This window comes from Narcine bancroftii, chromosome 5, assembly GCF_036971445.1.
Source record: "Narcine bancroftii isolate sNarBan1 chromosome 5, sNarBan1.hap1, whole genome shotgun sequence".
Lineage (NCBI taxonomy): Eukaryota > Metazoa > Chordata > Chondrichthyes > Torpediniformes > Narcinidae > Narcine > Narcine bancroftii.
Window position 1 is genome coordinate 19,194,512 of NC_091473.1, and position 24,210 is coordinate 19,218,721.

The 24,210-nt window shown below is 43.5% G+C and overlaps 1 long non-coding RNA gene across 1 annotated transcript in view; it reads left to right on the top strand.

The window, feature by feature from the left end:
* Positions 1-738: 738 nt before the first annotated feature.
* Positions 739-24,210, top strand: part of LOC138762634 (uncharacterized) — a 46,578-nt gene continuing 23,106 nt past the window's right edge. The window contains exons 1-2 of the long non-coding RNA XR_011356998.1: positions 739-811; positions 19,643-19,710. This is a non-coding gene — a long non-coding RNA (uncharacterized lncRNA). The remainder of the gene's footprint in view (positions 812-19,642; positions 19,711-24,210) is intronic.

Consider the following 24,210-nt stretch of genomic DNA (forward strand, 5'->3'; position numbering starts at 1 on the left):
TTTCACAAAAGGCTCCAGTCCTTCTTTTCCTCTCTGTTCTGTTTCTTTTTTTAAAACCTCCTGTCTATCTGCATAGTCGGTTTGTATATTTCATCCCCACCACTTCCCGCGCTGCTGCTGCCTGACACCATCACCACTGGATTGGAATTACCATCGCTGGAGGATCATCGCTGAGCTGAAGATTCGCCCCTCTCCGCAGGCAAAGGTAAGTCTATGGTATGACTTGCACCTTATGCATTGTTCTTTTGTGGCTGAGCTTTCCTTCGCTCCTCCATTGATCTCTGCGTTGGCCCTCTTTCCCCTCCATGTTTGGGGCTCACCTAGTGGCGCAGGTGTCTTTTCTCTTGCAGTGTCACTCACGTTTGCTTCCCAGCTGGCCCATCTGCTTCCTCGGGGATCCTAGGGAGTGGTTTCAGCAGCCCGTCTGCCTGCGAAGCGGGTCACAACTCCACCATCTTCTTTTCCTCCCCAGCTGCTTTGAAGAGTTTCCAGAGCTTTCGCCACCATAGGGCCATCGCAGGGGGTCATCTTTAAGACTTCTTCCATCATTGCTGACCATCCTTCAGTCATTGGGACTATTACTGCTGACGCAGCTCCCCTCTCCACTGTCGCCACTGCCTCACTGGTTCCTTCACATTGCAGGATTTGCGAGTGTGACCTCCCCTACCATCGCTCTCTGTATGTACCTTTTGCGAACCTCGGGGCTCAACCTGACACATCAGCACTGACTCCATCTTCAAGATATCCACATCGGTGCCTGGGCCTGCCATGGAACAGGTCATGCTGCCTTCTAACCTTGAGGGTCCTCCAGGTAGGACATTGTTTTTCATCTCTTGACCGACTCTCTTGGCAGTTGTTAGATGTTTGGGTCATTTTTTTCTTTCAGAATTTTTTTTCCTTCTTTCCCATTCTTCTGGCTTTAATTCTTCTAACAAACATTTTTTATACCCCACCTTCCTGCTATTTTACTGGTTGTTTTCTACGTTTTTATCCTCGTTCGTGCTGGAGCTCTGAAGAACCCAACTACCCTCTCCACTGCATCACGTGATCCCCCTGAGTACTGTACACTTATCACTTATATTTTAAGAAGAACCTGAGAGAGGCTGAGAATGGAGAGCTTTAGAAATGGAAACCTAGTGCTTAGCAATATCGTATTGTAATTACAGAGAGAGGTATCAATAATGGATGGATTAAAGTAAGGGGTTTTGAAAGAGCCTGCATTATGCAAGGATCTAGAAGGGTTGTAGGACAAGAGGAGATGATAGAGATGGGAAGGGAAGAAGCCCAAGATGAATTAAAAAAAAGTATGAGAGAATTATAAATCAGGGTGTTACTTAAAACAAATAAGTAATGAGACTTCCCTAGACTAGAGAAGATTTTGATCAGGCAAGACATGATTTTGGTCAAGAAATGTCCCAATTTCAAGGAAAGAGCAAGTATCTCAGAGAGCAGGTAATTTGTATTGATTTCATGTTCTACCCATGCCATGCAGTTAAGACATTTATTTATTTCTTGAGCAGAGCAAGGGCCACTGGATATTAGCTTTTGAGTGGAATGGTGGAGGAGCTCTTTGATATTGTAGTGAATGACGTTTTATGAGTTCATCTTTCCATAATCTCCAAAGTGTTAAATATGTCATGCAGAAGATGAGATTTCTGTTAATTTTCACCACTTATCTGCTGCCTAAGTATTGCAATAATGCAATGTGTCCTCTCAGAGTCAGGAAGATGATTGTTAGCTGACAGCTGTAATGTTTTAAAAATCTCGTTAGAAATATAATGTAACATTTGGATGGGTATATAATTAATAATGTGAAATTCACTTGGTAAATGGCATTTTAATGATTGTTTCATTGTCTGTGGTTGCTGTGTATTAGTTACATAATTTAATATATTAGATACATTCTGTCCATATACAGCCAAATTGAGGCCACCCGTAAAATGGAAGAACAACATTGTATATTCAATTTTGACTGTCTCCAATCAGGAGACATCAATATCGACTCCAATTTCCATGAAACCCCTCTCCCCTGTTTCCCTTCCTCCAGCTTCCCGCCCTCTTCCTTATACCAGAGAACTCTCCTTTTCAGCCCTCTTCCCCTCTTCTCTGATAAATTCATCTATACATTCATGTAAGGCAAATAAAATAGAGAAGAGTAAAAAGATTTGAAGGTGCAGAGAAATTTGGATGTGTTCTTTGTTACCTTAGGATGGAGAGATCCCAGTTCAGAAACATTTGTCCTGGATTTAAATATCAAGTTTATTGTCACCTGATTGCACATTCAACCTAATGTAATAGTGTTCTCCAGTCCTTGGTGCCAGTATCAATACATCAGCAATCATACGTTCAGTGGCAAACCACACATGGTTTCCATTAATTTTGGGATACTGAAGAAGCTCCAAAAAAATTGCAATCCAGCATTATATTACAAATTGATCCTGCCTTTTGGTAAGAAAAGATGGAGAATATGGTGTATGAGCCCATCCCATCTGAACACAATACAAGCTTTAAACAACAAACACTGCAGATGCTGGAATCTGGAACAATCAATGAGATGCTGGAGGAATCAATCAGCCTGCATTTTGGGTCAGGACCCTTTACCAAGAATCAGATTTTTTAAAAAATTAAAATTGCATACTGGTATATAATGGTGGGGAAAAAAGCTGGGGGACACAGAGGTGTGAGAGGTGGAGAGAGGGAGACAACTAGGTGGGGGGGGGGAGAGTTTGAGAGAAAAAAATAAGCTCAGGAGTAGGTAAAGAAGACATGGAAACAATATAGCTTTGTGTGTCTTCGGCACATACAGCCTCCTCATCATGTGATCAGCTCTGAGCCTCTAAAGGGAAGGGTGGAGTCAGGTGGAGCAATAGTCATAGGGACCTGGATGCTCGGGTTTACGATGTCGCTGAGTGGGTTCAGAAAATTTTTAAGGTGCAGGGGGTGAGCAGCTAGAAGTTATGGGACATACTGGTGCCAATGTCATAGACAAGAGTGGGTAGAGGTCCTGCAAAGTAACTTTAGGCATCTAGGAAAGGAGCTGAAGAGGAGGATTTCCAAGGTGGTAATCTCTGGATTACTCCTTGTACCACGAGCTAGAGAAAGTCAGAACAGGAAGACAGTGCAGACAAATGTGTGGCTGAAGAGATGGTGCAGGGGGAAGGGTTTCAAGTTCTTGGATCATTGGAACCTTTTCTGGGGAAGGCGTGGACCTGTACAAGGGGGATGGGTTGTATCAGAACTCAAGGGGAATCAATATCCTGGCTGGGAAGTTTGCTAATGCTGCTAGGAAGTGGTGGGGTGGGGTGCAGTTAAACTAAAATTCGCAGGGCATGGGAACCAAGGTGAAGAGGCAGTTGGTGCAAAAGTAGGGACAGCTGGTAGAGTTTGTTTGGAAGGATGGTCAGACGGGGCAAAATATCAGCCAGTGTGATGAATTACCATTACAACGGGGACACTGAGTTAAATGTAACAAATAAAGGGCTAAAGGTTTTGTATTTAAATGCATGCAACATAAGAAATAAAGTAGATGACTTTGTGGTACAGCTACACATTGGCAGGTCTGATATTGTGGCTAACACAGAATCGTGGCTAAAGAATGCTTGTCATTGGGATCTGAATGTCCAAGTGTATTGAAAAGATAAGCAGATAAGTAGAGGGGATGGTGTGACTTTTTTAGTAGGAGCTGACATAGGATCAGAAGATATAGAATCATGGTGGTTGAGTTATGAAATGGTAAGGGTAAAAAGACACTGTTGGCTGTTAAATACAGATCTCCATGCAGTAGCCAGGATGTGGACAACAAATTACAACAGCAAATAGGAAAGGTGTGTCAGAAGGTCAATGTTATTCATGGGGGATTTTAATATGCAAGTATATTGGAGAAACAGGATTTGACTGAATCTCAAGAGGGAGAATTTGTAGAAAGCCGATGAGATGGCTTATTCGAGCAGCTTGTTGATGAGCCCTTGAGGGGATCGGCAATACTGGATTGGGTATTGTGTAATGCACCAGAGGTGATTCGAGAGCTTAGAATAAGGGAACCATTAGAGGGCAGTGATTACAATGTGATTGACTTTAATTTGAGATTTAATAAGGAGAAACTAAAGTCAGATGTGTCAGTATTTCAGTGGAGTAAAGGGAATTACAGTGGCACGACAGAGGAATTGGCCAAAGTCGATTGGAAGGGGGCATTGATATGGAAGATGGTAAGGTAGCGATGGATGGAGGTCCACAAGAAATGAAGAAGGTTTAGGATAAATGCATACCAAAAAAGAGGAAATATTCAAGGGAGCAAAAATAAATGGAAGATAGAGGATTGAGAAGTTTTTAAAATTGGAGAAGGCAACTAAAAATCTCAGAAGGAGGGAAGAGATGAAGTATGGAAGTAGGCTAGCAAATATTGTCAAAGAGAATATGTTGGAGAGGATTCAGAGCATGTTCACGGGATGTGTCTGGGAATGAAAGGGTTATATAAGGAGCATTTGACAGATCTTGGCCTGAACTCGTTAGAATTTAGAATGAGGGAAGATCTCATTGAAACTTTTCAAATGATGAAAAAAGGTTGTTTCTTATGATGGGAGAGTCTAGGACAAGAAGGCACAATTTCAGGTTTTAAGTGCCTCCACTTAGAACAGAGAGGCAGAACAATTTCTTCATCCAGAGGGTGGTAAATCTGTGGAATTTGTTGCAATATTCCATTGTGGAGGCCAAGCCATTTGGTGTATTTAAGGCAGAGTTTAATAAGTTCTTGATTAGCCAGAGCATAGAAGGTTATGGGTAGAAGGCCAGGCAATAGGGCTGAGTGGATAAATGGATCAACTCATGATTAAATGGTGGGGCACAGTCAATGGGCTGAGTAGTCTATTTCTGCTCCTATGTCTAATGGTTTTATGTAATCTCCCAGAAGATGCAGAAGAAATGGTTAGGTACGACCTTCGGCCAACTCAAGAAAAAACTTTGGCAATCTTTGTCTCTTATTTTATGTGATTTTTTTTCATGTAAATTAAACTTGAAAATTTTCAATGAATCCACGACAGCCCTGACATGAATGTAGGGAAGGCCTGATGTCGCTCAGCTTGAGGAGTCCACTGAAGTAAATTGATCAATGCATTCTTTCCTGTGCTGATGCAATTCAAAACACTGAAAAAAACATTTGCTTCTTTTACAGAAAATCTATTTTTTCAATCCATTATAATGATCAATGATTACAGAGAGCTGTTTTAAAGTATCCTAATTACTGATTTAAGCATATTTTGAGTTTCTTTTCACTCAATCTCATCCAAATTTCTTATAGTTTTACAGAAGTATATGGTTAGCCTTGCATTGTTATCTTAGGCCTTCCTTCTTAATTCATTGTGAGCTGAAAACTATATAACCCAAGAGCACATAAAATGCCAGGGATTTAAAAACCAGCTGTGTGGTTCTTGAAGTGAAACTGCCTGACTTTTACTAACATATTGAAATGGAGGTAATGAACAGTGGCAACATCTTGGCTAGGATAAATTATTTTTGTGCTTACTGATCCATTGAAGTTGCCGTTCAAAGCATTTTTCTCACACATTACCTTCACGCAAAATAAGATGTTTTTCCAAACATTGGTTCCCCTCTCCATAAATAAATGGTCCTCCCTCACACATGAAAGTTTTGAACAATGTGAAAGCTACACATTCCATAGAACCCTAGAAACATAGAACCTTTACAGCACAGAAACAGGCCACCTCAGCCCCTTTAGACTGTGCTGTACCATTTTTTTTGCCTAGTCCCACTGACCTGCACCCAGTCCATAGCCCTCCATTCCTCTTCCACCTATGTACCTGTCCAAATTCTTCTTAAATTTGAAAATTGAGCCCATTTACCACTTCAGCTGGAAGTTCGTTCCACACTCTCACCACTCTCTGAGGAAAGAAGTTCTCCTCATGTTCCCCTAAACTTTTCCCCTTTCATCCTTAACCCATGTCCTCTGGTATGTACCTGACCTAGCCTCAGTGGAAAAAGCCTATCTACATTTACTCCATCTATCCTCCTCATAATTTTAAATACCTCTATCAAATCTCCTCTCACTCTTCTATGGTCCATGAAATAAAGTCCTCACCTATTTAATTTTTCCCTGTAACTCAGTTCCTGAAGTCCAGACAACATCCTAGTAAATCTTCTCTCCACTCTTTCTATCTTATTGATATCTTTCCTGTAGTTAGGTGATCAAAACTGCACACAATACTCCAAATTTGGCCTCACAAATGTCTTATAGAACTTTAACATAACATCCTAACTCCTGTACTCGATACTTGGATTTATGAAGGCTAATATGCCAAAAGCTCTCCTTACAATCCTATCCAAATGTGATGCCACTCTCAGGGAATTATATAACTGTATTCCCAGATCCCTCTGTTCTATTGCACTCTTTAATGTCCTACCATTTACTGTGTATGCCTTTCTTGGTTTGCCTTCCAAAGTGCAACACCTCACACTTGTCTCCATTAAATTCCATCTGCCATTTCAGTCCATTTTTACCACTGGTCTAGATCCCTCTGTAAGCTTTGAAAACCTTCTTCGCTGTCCACAATGCTTCATATCTTAGTGTCAGCTGAAAACTTGCTGATCCAATTTATCAAATTATCATCCTGATCATTGATATAAATGACAAACAACAATGGCCCCAGTACTGATCCCTGAAGCACACCACTAGTCACAGGCCTCCAATCAGAGAAACAATCTTCTACCACTTCTCTCTGGCTTCTCCTGTCCTGCCATTGTCGAATCCAGTTCACTACTTCACTCTGAATACCTAGTGTCTGAACCTTCCAAGCTAACCTCCCATGTGGGACCTTGTCAAATGCATTACTAAAGTCCATGTAGACAATATCCACAGACTTTCCTTCATAAACTTTCCTGTTAACCTCCTCGAAAAACTCTATAAGATTGGTTAAACACGACCTACTATGCACAAAGCCATGTTGATTGTCCCTAATCAGTCCCTGGCTATCGAAATAATTGATCCCTTAGAACACCTTCCAATAATTTACCTACTATTGTCATCAGGCTCTCTGGTCTATAATTTCCAGGGTTACTTTTGGAGCCTTTTTTAAACAACAAAACAACATAAGCTACCCTCCAATATTCCAGCACCACACCCATGGCTAAAGACATTTTAACTATTTCTGCCAGAGGCCCTGCAATTTTTGCACTAACCTCCCTCAAGGACCGAGGGGATATATTGTAAGGCCCTGGTGATTTATCCACCCTTATTTGCTTTCAGACAGAAAGCACTTCCTCCTGTTTAATCTGTATAGGTTCCATAACCTCACTGCTTGCATTCCTTATTTCCAATGACTCTGAACCCATTTCCTGAGTGAAAACTGATGAAAAAAAAAAATTTAAGATCTCCCCCATCTCTTTTGGCTCCATACAAAGCCAACCACTCTGATCTTCAAGGGGAGCAATTTTGTCTCTTACTACTCATTTGCTCTTATTATACTTGTAGAAAACCTTAGGATTTTCCTTCACATTGTCTGCCAAAGCAACCTCATCCCTTGTTTTAGCTTTTGACTTCTTTTGTCACGGAAACATGGCTACAAGATGACCCTGAATGGGAATTAAACTTTCAAGGGTATCAGGTGATGCAAAGAGATAGACAGGATGGTAAGGGAGGTGGAGTTGCACTCTTAATCAAAGATGAGCTCCAGGCAGTAGTGAGGAATGATATAAGATCTAAAGAGCATAATGTTGAGTCCATTTGGGTAGAGATAATGAATAACAAAAGGAAAAAATTATTGGTGGGTGTTATCTATCGCCCACCAAATAACAATAGTTTAGAGGCACAGGAAATAAATAGAGAGATAAGTGAGGCATGTAATAATGATACGGCAGTAGTCATGGGGGACTTTAACTTCCATATAGATTGGGAAAATCAATCAAGTTGGTCGTGGGAGTCTAGAAGAGGACTTCATAGTATGCATCCGCGATAGCTTTCTTGAGCAGCATGTTAAGGAACCCACAAGAGAAAATGCTCTCCTGGATCTAGTGTTGTGCAATGAGATAGGTAGAGTAAATGATGTAGTGGTCAGAGACCATCTGGGAAATAGCGATCATAGTATGATTGAATTTCTCATTCAGATGGAAGGGGAAATAGTTAGATCTAAAACTAATATATTATGCTTAAACAGGGGTGACTACCATAGGATGAGGGAGGAATTGGGCAGAGTGGATTGGGAGCACAGGCTAATTGATGAAACAGTTGAGGAACAGTGGAAGATTTTCAAAGAAATATTTTGTAATGCTCAACAAAAATATATTCCGGTCAGGAAAAAGGGCAGCAAGAGAGGGAAAAATCAACTGTGGTTAACAAAGGAAATAAAGCAGAGTATAAAATTGAAGGCTCAGGTGTACAAAGCTGCAAAGAGCAGTGGGAAACTGGAAGATTGGGAAAACTTTAAGAGACAACAAGGGGTTACAAAGCGGGTAATATGAAATGGGAAAAAGGATTATGAAAGTAAATTGGCACAAAATATAAAAACAGAAAGCAAAAAATTTTATAAATATATAAAACGGAAGAAGGTGGCCAGAGTTAACATAGGACCCTTGATATTTTGTGTCAGTCTTCACGGTGGAAGACACATCCAGCATGCCCAAGTGCAGAGTTAAGGATGTGAATGTTGGGGAGGGCCTTGATAAAATAGTCGTTACAAAGGAAGTCGTGATGGAGAAACTAATGGGACTAAAGCCAGACAAATCACCTGGTCTCGATGATATGCATCCAAGGGTTCTGAAGGAAATGGCAGAAGTTATAGTTGATGCATTGGTGGTCATATACCAAAATTCCTTGGATTCTGGGGAGACTGGAAGACAGCAAATGTCACGCCACTTTTAAAGAAGGGATGTAGGCAGAAGACTGGAAATTATCAGCCAATTAGCTTGATGTCTGTAGTTGGAAAAATGCTTGAAGCCGTCATTAAAGATGAAATAGTGAAACTTTTGGAACGTAAGGGTTCAATCAGGCAGACGCAGCATGGTTTTAAAAAGGGAAGATCTTGTTTGACAAACTTGTTAGGATTCTTTGAAGATATAATGGGTGCGGTGGATTGAGGGGAACAGGTTGATGTTGTATATTTGGATTTCCAGAAAGCATTTGATAAAGTGCCGCACAAGAGACTTCTCAGTAAGTTCCAGGAAAGTGGAGTCCGGGGAAGTATATTGGCCTGGATTGAAAATTGGTTGTCTGACAGGAAGCAGAGAGTCAGGATAAGTGGGAGTTTTTCAGGTTGGCAGAGTGGTAAGTGGGGTGCCATAGGGGTCGGTGCTAGGCCCACAACTGTTCATCATTTACATTGATGACTTGGAGGAGGGGACAGAATGTGGTGTAGCCAAGTTTGTGGATGACACCAAATTGAGTGAAGAGCAAATTGTAATGAGGATGTGGAGAGTCTGCAGAGGGATATAGTTAAGCTGGATGAGTGGGCAAAGGTCTGGCAGATGGAATACAATGTTAGTAAGTGTGAGGTTATCCACTTTGGCAAGAAAAATAAAAGAGCTGAATATTATTTAAAGGGTGAAAAACTACAACATGCTGTTGTGCAGAGGGACTTGGGAGTGCTTGTGCATGAATCACAAAAGGTTAGGTTGCAGGTGCAGCAGGTTATTAAGAAGGCAAATGGAATGTTGGCCTTCATCGCTAGAGGAATTGAATTCAGGAGTAGGGAGGTAATGTTGCAACCGTATAAGGTACTGGTGAGACTGCACCTGGAGTTCTGTGTCCAGTTCTGGTCTCCATATTTGAGGAAGGATATACTGGCTTTGGAGATGGTCCAGAGGAGGTTTACTAGGTTGATCCCTGGGATGAAGGGGTTGACTTATGATGAAAGATTAAATCGTCTAGGGTTTTTTTTTTTCGAAATTTATTTATAGTATCTCCATACATTCATTTCAAATTGACTAGGTATAATATTACATAATAGATACTAAATAATTTTCTAATTTTCACCCCCCCCCCCCACCTCCCCTAACCCCTTAGGAAACCACCTTGTGGTGGTTAATTCCCAAAAACCCAAATGGGTGTGGTATAAACCACAAGTGGCATATGACTTTCGGGAGCAGAAGTACCACTCCCTCCCCCCACCCCCGGCAGACAAAATACACGTATAAACCGAAAAATCATCATTTCTTATATCCATAAAACCCCGGTCCATCAATTTAACCAATCTTATTCATGAACTCTTTTTTTTGAAAATCCAAACTTGATATTAAATTTTGCACCCTTTCCACCCTCCCAACACTGAGTTAAACATTGTTTACAATCAATAAAAGTTTTTTTTAAATTTTTTTTTCAAGTCTTCCTGAATTTCATCCACTGAATTAAAATACCTCTGAACATCCCAGTTCAACACCGAATCTTCCATTCTTCTCAGTCTCAAGTTGAATTTATAGCTTACTTTCAAAAAAAGTTTTTTTCAAATCTTTTAAAATTTTCTTGAACATAATTCCTTCGGTCTTGATCTTCTAAAGCATCAATGTTATTCATAAGTTCTTTTCTTCTGTGTTTCCCAATTTAATACCAAATTTTCCACTTTGTCAATCTTCTCAATGTTAAGTTGAAATTATTGTTTATTTTCAAGAAAAACTTATTCAAAATTTTTAACTCTTCTTGGACATTGCTCCTTCGACTTTAATTTTATAAATCATCAATCTTGTTCATAGTTTCTTTCTACTAAATTTCCAAATTTAATAATAAAGTTTCAGTTTTTTCCAATTTTCTCAATATTAAACTGATCTTGTTGATTAGTTTAAAAATAAAACCTTTTCAAAACTATTAAAATCTGTTTGCAATGTATGCATACTCACAGATAATAAATTCACTCTTCCAATATTCCATCCAAAAAAAAATCACTGATAAACCTTATTGCAGGTCAAGGAGTTCCATATATATGTTTATCTTCAGAAAATATTTCAAATATTTCAAATCAACATTCGTCGCCATCTTTCAAAAAGGAGTCCGAAATCAACTTTAATAAGTTCTGTTCTTGAGAAAATTCCAGCACCAACTCCGGCTCTGTCTGGGCAAATAGGTCAAATTTCTTCCAAAGTCAAAGAATGTAATTTTGTTCTGTATTTATAGATAATAAATTCATCCTTCCGATATTCCATCCAAAAATAATCACTAATAAACTTTAATGTTATCTGGATTTTTAAAACTCACGGGCAACCAATGCCAATTACTGCAATTTATCTTCATAAAACATTTCAAATCAATATTCATCACCATCTTTCAGAAGAGTGTCCAAGGCCAGCTTATCCGACAGTCCAATTAATGAGCTCCGTTCTTAAGAAAATTCCAGCCTTGACTCCGTGGTTCTGTCTGGGCAAGTAGGCCGAGTTTCTTCCAAAGTCGGAGAGTATAGTTTTGTTCTGTATTTGAACTCTATTTTCCTTAATCTTTGTTGCCATTTTAAACATCTTTCAGAGGGGTGTCCAAGGCCAGCTTATCCGACAATCCAATTAATGAGCTCCGTTCTTAAGAAAATTCCAGCCTTGACAAATCGTCTAGGATTGTATTCACTCGAGTTCAGAAGAATGAGAGGAGATCTTATAGAAACATATAGGATTATGAAGGGTATAGATGTATAGGATAGATGTAGGAAGGTTTTTTGAGCTGGCCGGGGAAATTAAAACGAGAGGACACAGTCTCAAGATTCGGGGAAGTAGATTTAGGGCAGAGATGAGGAAAAATTGTTTTTCCCAGAGAGTAGTGAATGTTTGGAATTCTCTAACCAGGGAAGTGGTTGAGGCTGCCTTATTAAACATATTTAAAATTCGGTTAGATAAATTTTTACATGATAGAGGAATTAGGGGATATGGGGAGAAGGCAGGTAGGTGGAGTTAGGTGATAAATTAGATCAGCCATGATCGTATTGAATGGCGGAGCAGGCTCGATGGGCCATTTTTGGCCTACTCCTGTTCCTACTTCCTATGTTCCTATGTTCTTATTTTTCTTCCTTTTTTTATACTCTTCAAGTACCTCATTTCCTCCATGATGCCTATACCTGTTATACGCCTCTCTTCTTCTGAATCAAATCCCCAATATCCCTATGCTTGCTAATGTTGCCTTTGATCCTGACAGTAACATACAAACTCTGTACTCTCAATATTTCACCTTTGAAGGTCCTTCACATCTTTGCCTGAAAACACCTTATCCCAATTCATGCATTCTAGATCCTTTATCATTTCCTCAAAATTGGCCTTTCTCCAATTTAGAATCTCAACCCGAGGACCAGACCTATCTTTCTCCATAATTAACTTGAAACTATTGGCATTTTCATCACTGGACCAAGAATGTTCCCATGCGCATACCTCTATCACCTGTACTATCTTGTTCCCTATTAGGAGATCTAACATTGCACTTTCTCTAGTTAGTACCTCTATATATTGATTTAGAAAACTTTCCTGAACACATTTGACAATCTCCAAGCCATCTAGCCTTTTAACGGTCCTAGTCAAAATGTGGAAAGTTAAAATCCCCAACTATCACAACCTTATGTTTCCTGCAGTTGTCTCCTATCTCTCTACAGATTTGCTCTTCCAATTCTTATGAACTATTGAGCATCTATAATACAACCCCATGAGTGTGGTCATATCTTTTCCGTTCCTCAGCTCCACCCATATAGCTTCAGTTGACGAGCCCTCTGGTCTGTCCTGTCTGAGCACAGCTGTGATATTGTTCCTGACGAGCATTACCACTTCTCCCCCTTTTCCCTTTGTTTTAAAGCAGCTGAAGCCCAGGGTATTGAGCTCCCAGTCCTGCCCCTCCTGCAGCCAAGTTTCACTAATGGCCACAATGTCATAATTCCACATGCCAATCCATGCTGTAAGATCATCTGACTTTCCTAAAATATTCCTTGGGTTGAAATAGATTGAGAGCATTTCCATCATGTTTAACCCTTTAAATTCTAACGGTGCATTCAATTTTAACATCTCTTTTCCCTCCTGTCTGCTCTGGCACTCCCTTACCTCCCCTCCTGAAAATCTAGAAAGCACACCAGAGCAGCCCCAGAAAACCTTCCCACAAGGATATTAGTCCCCTTCAAAGCATAGTTCTTTGACGTGACTTTGGGATCCACTTGTGGACTGATTAACTCCCATTTAATTTGCTGGGAGCATCAACATTATGAGAGCTCCAATTTAGTTGGGCCTATTTCCAAATAAAGTCAAGAAGTTGTGCAACTGAACCTACTCTGAAGCAGCCAGGAATCTAGTCCAGTCTGTATCTGAAGCAAAGCAGAATGACCATAACTAGAAGGACCTGAGGGGACAAATCCAGACATTTCTGGAAGTAGCAATGCTGCTTGGTAGGGTGGTGATGATGGCTTCAGAGGTCATAGCCTTCTTTGGTTGTGACAGAGCTTATAAAACCAGGGATGGCCTGCCATCACATTATAAAGCATTGATTCGGGCACACCTGGAATACTGTGTAGGTCTGGTCAGCACTCTAAAGGAAAGGTGCGATTATACTGGAGGGGGTTCAGAGGTCATTCAACAGGATATCAACTGGAATTGGAGCCTTTCAATGATCAAGTAAAACTTCATGGGCTTGGAATTCCTTTCCCTGGGATGTAGAAAAGTGACCTGTAATAGATAGATTTAAAATTATGAAGTATATAGACAGGTTAGAGAGTAATAAACTTTTTCTCATCCTGGGATAACTAAAACAAGAGGGCAGATTTATAAGGTGAGTGGTGGGAAAATGAATGTATCTGCTAATACTGGTTTTTGAAAAATAATAGAAATGCTGGAAAAACTCAGCCTGTCAAACAATATCCATAGAAAAAGAAACCTTTTTTCAGGTCAGGGTTCTTTTCTCAACACTGGGGGTTGGGGTTAAGTGGAGAGTTTACAGTTTTCAAAAGAGCTGAGGGAGAATTGAGGTGAATGACAAAAAAAATGTGGAGATCAGCTGAATTGGATTGGGTGATAAGGAGTAGGATAACTAACAGTCAGTGAAGCATTTTATAGAAATAGGTTGAGAAAGAGGCTTAAACATGGTAATGATCCTGTGGAAATTTGGAATGTCCCCTTGTAGAGCTCATCGAAAGAACCAAAGACTTGTTGATCCAAACCAAGGCTTTTATTAGCAAAAGACAGGAGCCCTTCACAGGCGGCCGACCAGTCCGGAATGATCCGACCTGGCTAGGGACACAACCCTTTAAGGCCCAGACAGTAGGTGTGGCTTAGCTCTCAGCCAATCGCTGTAAGCACAGTCTAGATACTGTAACTATATACACTATATACATTGGTGATAGATCTGTACTATTACATTCATCCCTTCTTGGAGATCTGACCCTGAAAAAAAAACCAAAAAAATGAGGGAGAGAATGAAAGGAAGGGGTAGGTTAAGGACTGTAGCGGTCAGGGGGTCTGACCATCCGGTGTGACCGCCGTGGTGCCGGGATTGGGGTCGCTGGAGTGGTGTTGCCAGCGGGCTCGTTGGGTGTGACCGTTCCTTCACTCAATTCCCCAGTCGTGTTGTCGACAGGGTGGCCCGGGTCGTTGGGGTCCTGTTGGTCCTTCTGTTGTGGCATGGGGCCTGGGGAATAAAGAGTTGGGGAAGGTTGGGTTGGGGGGTTTGTGGGTCTACCGCGTCCTAAGCTATGTCCCGCACCGAAACAGTGTCCTCCCGCCCGTCTGGGAACTCAACGTAGGCGTAATGTGGGTTCACGTGGAGTAGAGTCACTCGGTCGACCAAGGGGTCGTTCTTTGAGTGCCGGACGTGGCGTCGCAAAAGGACGGGGCCAGGGACGGTGAGCCATGCTGGTACAGTGGTTCCTGATTCGGATTTCCTCGGGAACAGGAACATCCTTTCGTGGGGGGTGGCATTTGTAGGAGGGAGCGGATGGAGTGTAAGGCACTAGTGAGAACCTCCTGCCAGTGAGAGGTGGGGAGACCTTTAGACCGGAGAGCCAGTGTAACCGCTCTCCATATGGTGACATTCTCCCTCTCGACCTGTCCGTTACCGCGTGGGTTATAGCTCGTGGTCCTGCTTGAAGCGATACCACACTCCAGAAGGTACTGTTGCAGCTCTGCGCTCATGAATGAGGACCCCCTATCACTGTGGATGGAATTGGGGTACCCGAAAATGCCGAAAATACTGTGAAGGGCCTGTATCACTGAGGTGTCAGTGGTGTCTGGGCAGGGCACAGCGAACGGGAAGCAGGAGTACTCATCGATGACCGTAAGGATGTAGTTACTATGGTTGGTCGACGGTAGGGGCCCCTTAAAGTCTACGCTAAGATGCTCGAAGGGGCGGGTGGCTTTGATAACGTGGGAGTTATCCGGACGGAAGAAGTTTGGCTTGTATTCAGCGCACACCGAACAGGCTCGGGTCATGGAGCGGATCTCCTCGACTGTGTAGGGTAGGTTGCGCGCCTTCACAAAGTGGGCAAACCTAGTGACCCCTGGATGACAGAGCGCCTCATGGAGTTTCTGTAGTCTGTCCATCTGTATGGTGGCGCACGTCCCCCTGGAGAGCACGTCAGGCGGGTCGTTGAGCTTACCAGGCCGGTACAGGATGTCATAGTTAAAGGTGGAGAGTTCGATTCTTCATCTTTTTTTATCTTACCACGCTGGGTGTTGTTGAACATGAAGGAGACCGCACGTTGATCAGTCAACAGTTTAAAGCGCCTCCCAGCGAGGTAATGTCTCCAACGACGCACCGCTTCAACTATGGCCTGGGCCTCCTTCTCGATCGAGGAGTGTCTACTCTCTGGACCCTGGAGGGTTCTGGAGAAGAAGGCTACAGGCCGACCGGCCTGGTTCAAGGTGGTTGCCAGGGCGAAGTCGGATGAATCGCTCTCGACTTGAAACGGGACAGACTCATCGATCGTGTGCAGCGTTGCAGCGGCGATGTCGGATTTGATTCAATCGAATGCCGCTCTGGCTTCAGTCGAGAGGAGAAAGGAGGTGGTCTTGATAAGAGGACGTGCCTTTTCGGCATAGTGTGGAACCCATTGGGCGTAATATGAGAAAAGGCCCAGACAGCGTTTGAGCGCTTTCTGGTTATGGGGGGGGTAAGTCCATTAGGGGACGCATGCAGTCAGGATCTGGCATGACTATCCCGTTCTCCATCACACAACCTAGAATAGCGAGTCGTGTGGTCCGGAAGACACACTTGTCCAAATTGTAAGTCAGGTTCAGCCGACGGCAGTTTGAAGAAATTTGTCTAGGTTGGCGTCGTGGTCCTGTGTGTCGTGGCCGCAGATGGTGATATTATCCAGATACGGGAAGGTAGCGGTTAGCACGTTTTGGTCCACCATCCGGTCCATTTCCCGCTGGAAGACCGCGACACCATTCGTGACCCCGAATGGTACCCTGAGAAATTGATATAGCCGCCCATTCGCTTCAAAGGCCGTGAATGGTCGGTCCTCACAGCGGATCGGGAGCTGGTGGTAGGCCAAACGTAGGTCAATGGTGGAGAATATGCGTTATTGGGCGATCTGGTTCACCACATCCGTGATGCATGGCAGGGGGTATGCTTCCAGGAGTGTGAAGCGGTTAATGATCTGGCTATAGTTGACCACCATCCTTAGTTTTTCCCCGTTCTTGACAACCACCACCTGGGCTCTCCAGGGACTTGAACTGGGTTCGATGATGCCCTCATCCAGCAATCTACACACCTCACTCCTAATGAACTGCCTGTTTTCGTAACTATATTGCCGACTTTTGGTGGCCACAGGCTTCCAGCCAGGGGTGAGGTTTGCGAAGAGTGCTGGCGGGGCAATCAGGAGTGTGGAAAGGCCGCAGGATTGGCCCCAGGGCACGGGGGCGGGTTGCTCGGGTGCTTCGGGGGTGGGGCGATGGCAGACCGAGAGGGGGGCGTGGGGTCCCCCAAAGTGTAGGAACACCATTCAGAACTGACACTGAAAGTCTAATCCCAGCAACATTGGGGCGCACAGTTGGGGAAGGACGAATAATTTGAAGTGGGTGACCGTTATGCCTTGTACTTCCAGCGTGGCGATGCAATACCCCTTTATCCCAGTCAAGTGTGACCTTGTCTCTAATGAGATCCTCTGGGTAGTGGGGATAATGTTAAGTCCCCAACGGAGGGCCAGATCTGGCTGGATAAAACTGTCAGTTGACCCAGAGTCAAATAAGCAATTGGTGTAGTGTCCATGTACTTTAATCAGTTCCATTGCTCTGGTGAGGGGATGAGAGCATTGCTGGTTTAGTGTTATTGAAGCAGTTGACAGGGGAGTTCCGCGGGATGATGTCACGCAACGGGATGACGTCACGCAACGGGATGACGTCATAGACATAGTCAGCGCTGGAGGAGCAGGTTGGAGGACCTCCTGGAAGTGCTGTTGTGGCGGCGTCGGCGGATGAAAGGTAAGTACTGGGGTTTGTAGTTGCTCGCGGTTGGCGGTGGGTAGGTTGTCGGTCACGGCGGTCGGGCACCGGCGGTCATCAGTGATGGACGCTAGGGTGAATACCTGGTTGGGCGCGGCGGGTCCCCAGTCGGCCGCATTGGCAGCGGCGTAGGCAGCGGCAGACGGGGACCGGGCTCCAGTAGCGTTGGCCGTGGGGGTGGCTGTGGCGGCGGCAGCATCGGCTTCGGGGGTGTCTGTGGCAGCGGCAGCAACAGCGGTTGCCACAGTCGGGACCGAGGCCGGGTCGAGTGTTCCGCACAGGGGCGAGAGGCAGGCCAACACCACGGTTGCGAGGGTGGGCTGCCCCTTCCGGGTTCGGCGTGTCCGTGACGTCAGGTGTTGCCGTGCAGGGGAGCCCTTGCTCTCATTGGACGAGAGCTCTGGAGAAGAAGAGTTTGAATGGGATAGTGGTGATTGGGCTTCACACGAGGCACTGTGTTTGCCGGCAGCCATTTTAGACCTACAGACTGCAGCAAAGTGGCCCTTTTTAAGGCACTTCTGGCACCTGGCTTTTCTTGCTGGGCACTGGGACCTGCTGTGCTTGTCCCTCCCACAGAAATAACATTTTGGGTTCGCACGGGGCAGGGTAGCAGCAGCCGACAGGCCGTCAGTATCTCGGGGGGTGGTCGGGTAGAAGGGCACTCTACTCACATCAGAACGAGGGGTCCAGTCCCTAGAGAACTCGGTGAACTTTAAGGCTGCATCCTCCATTGTGATTGGAATCCGGCCCACGTCCTCTAGTTTTTCTACCCCTTGCTCGAGCAAGCGCAGCCTCAGTTCGTTCGATCGGAGCCCGTCCACATAGGCATCCCGGACGAGATCATTTGTGATCTCGGCAGCAGTTTTGTCCACACAGTTACAGTCCTTGCCCAATGCCTTTAATACTTGTAAATATGTCCTGCTGGACTTGCCGGACTGTTGCTTCCTCGATGCAAGCACGAGCCGGGCATGAACTCTGTTCACCGGTTGATCATACAGTTCTTTCAGTACCTTTATGGCTGCGGTGTAAGTGGTCTCATCCTGGATGTTCTCGTAGACTCTCAAGGACACCATAGACAGCAATGCTGTTAGACGCTGGTTATCCTCCTCCACCTCAATGAATCTCAGGAAGTTTTCAAAGTTCAGCAGCCAGAACTTAAAGGCTTTGAAGGCTGTAACTGACTGTGGGTCGATATCAAGTTTTTCTGGCCGAGTTAAATGCTCCATCCCTTTCAAAAAAAATTATTTTTGCTAATAAAATTGTAGAGCTCATCGAAAGAACCAAAGACTTATTGATCCAAACCAAGGCTTTTATTAGCAAAAGACAGGAGCTCTTCACAGGTGGCCGACCAGTCCGGAATGATCTGACCTGGCTAGGGACACAACCCTTTAAGGCCCAGACAGTAGGTGTGGCTTAGCTCTCAGCCAATCGCTGTAAGCACAGTCTAGATACTGTAACTATATACACTATATACATTGGTGATAGATCTGTACTATCACACCCCTGCATCACTTAACAATTTCCACTGAAAGTACAGGATGCATCACTGCATGGTATAGAATTTGGTTCACCCCAGACTACAAGAAAATGCAGGAGTAGTGAATGTGGCTCAGTCCATTGGACATACTCTCTTCCCCTCCTTTTATAACTCCTGCTGCCTTGGAGAAGCAGCTAACATGAAAAGGCATCCCCTCCTTGCCACACTCTCTTTACCCTTCTCCCATTTGGAAGAAGAATCATGAGCATGTATTGCCAGGTTCAAAGATTCTTTCTCACTCTCATCAGAATGAACATCTCAATGGTAAAATTATGTTGCCTTTGCTCTTCTGTACTGTGTCTTGCCTGCTGTATCCTACAGAAGATGCCAAGCTGGACTGCTTGTAAAACAAACATTTTCACTGCTTGTGACAATAAACAAATGGGAACTGATGATAGAGCAGTTACCTGAAGTTGGAAAATTCAGTGTAAAAAAATAAGTTGCTTGCAGTCCAGATGCTGGGTCTTGACCCAAAGCATTGCAAGTTCCATTCTCCCCACAGATAATGTCTGACATAATGAATTTTGTTTTGCTCTAGATTCCAGAATCTGCAGTCTCTTGTGTCTTGGAAAATTTATTGCTCATTTGATGCAGTTGCATCCATTCCATAGATACATCCAATGTAAACAAGAGAGAAAAAAAACATTTAATTCATGCTGCATAAACATTGAAAAGGAAAAGTATCTGATCCAGTGCGTTAACTGGTTTCTCTTTTCACAGATAGGGTCATACAGCACAAACAGGCCCTTTGGCCCAACTCATCCATGTTGAGCAGAGTGGCATTCTTGGTAAGTTCCATTTGGTTTATTTCCTTCTGAACCCTTCCTATTGATATTATTGATTTTAAATTCTGCAACCACGGGGTCTGTCCCCAAGAGGGCAGTGCCTGTGCTGTGCATCATATCACAAGGGTTTTCGTACTCCATGGGAGCAGTGGACAGGTGCAAGGCACAAGAAACAGGGAGAACAACCCCATGGAGAAGGAGAAAATGGGAGATAACCACAGCAGCGTACAAATGGGGGGGGCTGGATGACCTCCACAGCGTGTTGGTGATGCAGTCGAAGGACCCACGCATGCTGACATGCTGCGGGCTGCTGGAAACTGGCTCATGGGAACCATTCGTTGGAACCTGGATTCGAGAAAGTGTTGACAGCAAAAAGGGTTCCTAAAAGACCTCAGGCACTGAAGGCTGCCTGAGAGGTTTGGATCTGCAGCTCAGGTTGCCGAGGGTTTGAACTGGAGTTTGTGTGGCTACAGAGGCTGCAGGAGTGCTGATGGTGAATCCACGGACACTCAGAGTCCCTAAAGGGACTCTCTTTTGCTTCTCTTTCTTGTATTGTTAGGGGTGTCGGGCAATGCTCATGGGCAACACTTTGCCATACGCCAGAGAAAGTTGAAGAATGTCACGCATATTACATTTTTAATGTATTATTACATGACCAAAAATACAAACTTTGTTCTTTTCAATCTGTTCAAATGTCTCCTGAATATAGGCATCTTAACCATTTCTATACCATTCTCTGGCAGCTCGTTCCAGATCTGGATCTCTCTCTGAGTGAATAAATTTCCCCTTGGGTTCCTCTTAAATCTCTGCCCTCACACCATCCCTCACCATTACTTTCAGAAGCATTTACTCTGGGGGGAAAACAGACTATGAGCATTCACTTTATCCATGTCCATCATGATTTCATATACCTCGTGTACCAAAGCTTGACTGGCTGACCTCTTCAGCATTTCTGTTTTGTTCATGTGAGAGATTTAGAAAGGATCTGAGGGGGGATTTTTTCACACCAAGAAAGGTTGTAATCTGGAACATGCTACATGAGTTGGTGGTGGAGGTATCCGGACATGCACTTGAATCACTGAACGATAGAAGGCTACGGAGCAAGAGTGGATAAATGGGATTAGTATTAGTATAAAGAAGAACAACAGCTGAAGTGCTATTTCTGTGCTGTGTAATTGTGATTCTATGACTTCGTAAATAAAGGTAAACAAGAAAATCTGCAGATGCTGGAGTCTAGTGCTGCAGGTTACACACCAGGAAGAAAGTCTTGGTGGTCAAATGGCCATAGAGCTTGAGAGGAGAGGGGATAACGGCAAGCGAGCCGTGAGAAAAACTGTGGATTTTTGGAGACATTTTTGTGTACGGCTCTGTAAACACATAGACAGCTTGTTGAGTTTTCTGGACAATGTGACCACATGGTATGCAGGAGAGAAAGCATTGGCATCCAGAATGAAAGATGTCTGGTTTTGAAGTGACATATTTCTGTCACATTTAAAACATTGCATTTCTAATCCAGTATCTTGGTGCAGGAAAAAGAATGACAGCATGTAAATAAAATATTTTTAAAAAGACAGAACCTTTAAGGAGTTCACTTCGAGTATAGTTAATATTCTGAGCTTAATATCAGAGTGCTGTAACACCCTCAAAGATGGTGAGCAGTGAAATCTAGAACCATGACAATGATTAGCGAAGATGATAGTGCAATGCAATTACAGTTCCAGCAACCCGGGTTTGGACCCTGTGCTGTCTGGAAAAAGTTTGTACGTTCTCTACATGTCTGTGTGTGCTTCCTCTGGGCTCTCAGGTTTCCTCCCACCCTTGAAAACATGGAGGGGGGATGGTTATAGGTTAATTAGGGTGTTTGCATGGCTTATGGGCCTGTGACCGTGCTGTATATCTAAATTTAAATGTAATAGCCTGAACTTGGATGCCAGACATCCAAGGTTTCAGTGATATATTCATATCTTGAGTGGTTTCTTTGTTGGAAGGGAGATGGTGACATCTGCCATCAGATGGTAGGTCCTCTGTTTTATCTGGTAATGGTGGAAAAAGTAGAAGTAGCTAGTTTTGTGAGGAAGAGGTTCAGAAGGGACATGCACAGAACAGGTGATTATGCAAAAATAGGGTGGAAGGCGAATAAAGTGGGAGTCTTGCAACATCTGTGAGACAATATTAGGAGTACAACTTTTTTTAACCAAAAATTATTCAAACAACAGCAACATGACAAAACACAAGCTATACACAGATCTATATCTAAATATACAATTTACATTGTTGGAAATTCATGATAGGTGATATTGATTTACATATAAATTTACATTAAAATCCCGTTGTTGCTATCTACGATGCATACGATCCCCTGGGGAGCCCACTATTCCTGGAACTCTGCCACCATGTGCTCCCACTCTCATGACACATGGGCCTGGACACAACCCCGAAAGAGAGGTAGGTCAAACAGAACCTTACACTGCCCTCCCACTTGACCCGTGAATGGCCAACTTGGCACAGCAACAACCCAACCAGGAGATCTTCTAAGCGACCAACCCTCCCCCCTCTGGGTAACCGCACATTAGGATGGAAGTGCAGCCAGATACAGTAAAGAAATTACACAGACCCTTCAGCCTGATTCCCCCAGGCTGACCCAGATGGCCTGCTTTTGGTCCATGATTGAAAGCAGTACAGGGTATCAAACCCACAAGCCTGGTGTAAGTAGCACCGCACTCTAACCAACTGTGCAATGCTAGGAGTACCACTTCCAGCACAGGACTTCTTGGTTAAATATGGATGGACTAGCTTAGGAGTGAATTTAGAAAGGATGCACATGTTTTATTGCTGGAAGTTAGGAGGAAAGGTTGAGCAGGTTGTGCTGATATTTACTGAAGTGTAAATGAATGAAAGTTATCTCATTCAAAATACTCCTTGTGGGGTTACCTAAAGTTAGAGAACTTGGTTGCTGAGTAAGGAGTCAGGCATTTGGGAAGGTGATGAGGAGAAATTTCTTATCTCAGAATCTTGACATTTTTTTCATCCAGGAGACCTTTGGAGACTGAATCATAGAATATATTTAAGACTAAAATGGACAGATTTTAGACTAGATTGTATCAAGAGAAAATTCTTTGGCCAATATTAAAGCAGCAGCATCTGATTGAATGACTTAGCATGTTTAAAGTATCAGACAGTCCACACTGCTGCCATTTCTTATGCTTCAACTTCCTAGCTGAAATTATGGACTCCAGGATCTGAGGAAGGCCAAGGGAAGCCTGGGTCTGGACTATAATGCTCTCCTCGAGATGTCAACTAGACTTTCATATGGATGAAACTCATCCTCATTTATATCCATGAGCAAACAGCTGCTCTACTGCATCCAGATGTAATTGGAGCAGAACCAGTGTGTGCCTTCACTTTCCAAATCACTGAGCCTTCTCCTTTGGGCCTGCTGAATCACCGTGTGTATGTCTGATGTCCACATTACTCTCCAATGCAACAAGGAAGCAATATCTACACAGCTGGAATGAGGGCCAGGTGCAATGAGACTTGCGTTTCTGTACATTTTTAAATTTAGACATACAGCACAGTAACTTTTAGCCTACACACCTGTGCTGCCCAAGTGCCCCAATAAATCTACAATCTCCATATGTTTCGAAGGGTGGGAAGAAACCAGGGGGCCTGGAGGAAACCCACGTAGACATGGGGTAAAGGTACATACTCCTTGTAGACAAGCTAACTATTATGCTAACCGCGCTGTTTTTTCCTTGTTGGCTACTGGGGTCACGCCAATGGTAAGTCAGAAGGGGTTCATTCAACCTCTCATACCACCTGATTCCCTTAACATCTGCAAATTCCTGACCTCTTTCTTGAATATTGTCAACATTTAATCCTCCACTTGTTCAGGAGAGATTCGAAAGATCACCTACTCTGGGTAAATAAATATACTTATCTCTCTCTCTTGAATGGTAATCCACAATGTTTGATATGTCTAACTGTGGTTTAATAGCTGGAACTGTGTGTAAGTTGTGAGCTGTGAGCGTTGGAAGAGTGTTGGAGGAGTGGTATGTGAGGGCAGTTGCTGGATAGAAATCACTACTGTTTCCTACTATCTTTGGCCTGTGTGAATATGGTGAAACCTTTTGCACCTTAGGGTCATTTCTTTGGGGTACCACTGCAAGATATTGTTCACTTCTCTTCATGTCACTTAATTTCTGGCCTTGATAGTTTTCTGGCACCCTGACCTCAGGTGTGCATCCATCCCTACCATGACAGTCTCAGGTTGCTGTGGTACCGGATAGCCACCCTTCCTTCCTGGGCCATTCAGCCCATTGAGTCCATGCCAATCCTCATACCCTTATTTCCCTGTAACCTTGCAATTTATTCTCTCTCACAAACCCACTTTCTTTTGGCTCTTTTGCCAGTCACCTACAGCAAGGGATAGTTTACAGTAACCAATTAACCTTTTATGGATGTGGGAGAACATCAGAATATCTAGGGGAAAACTACATGATCACA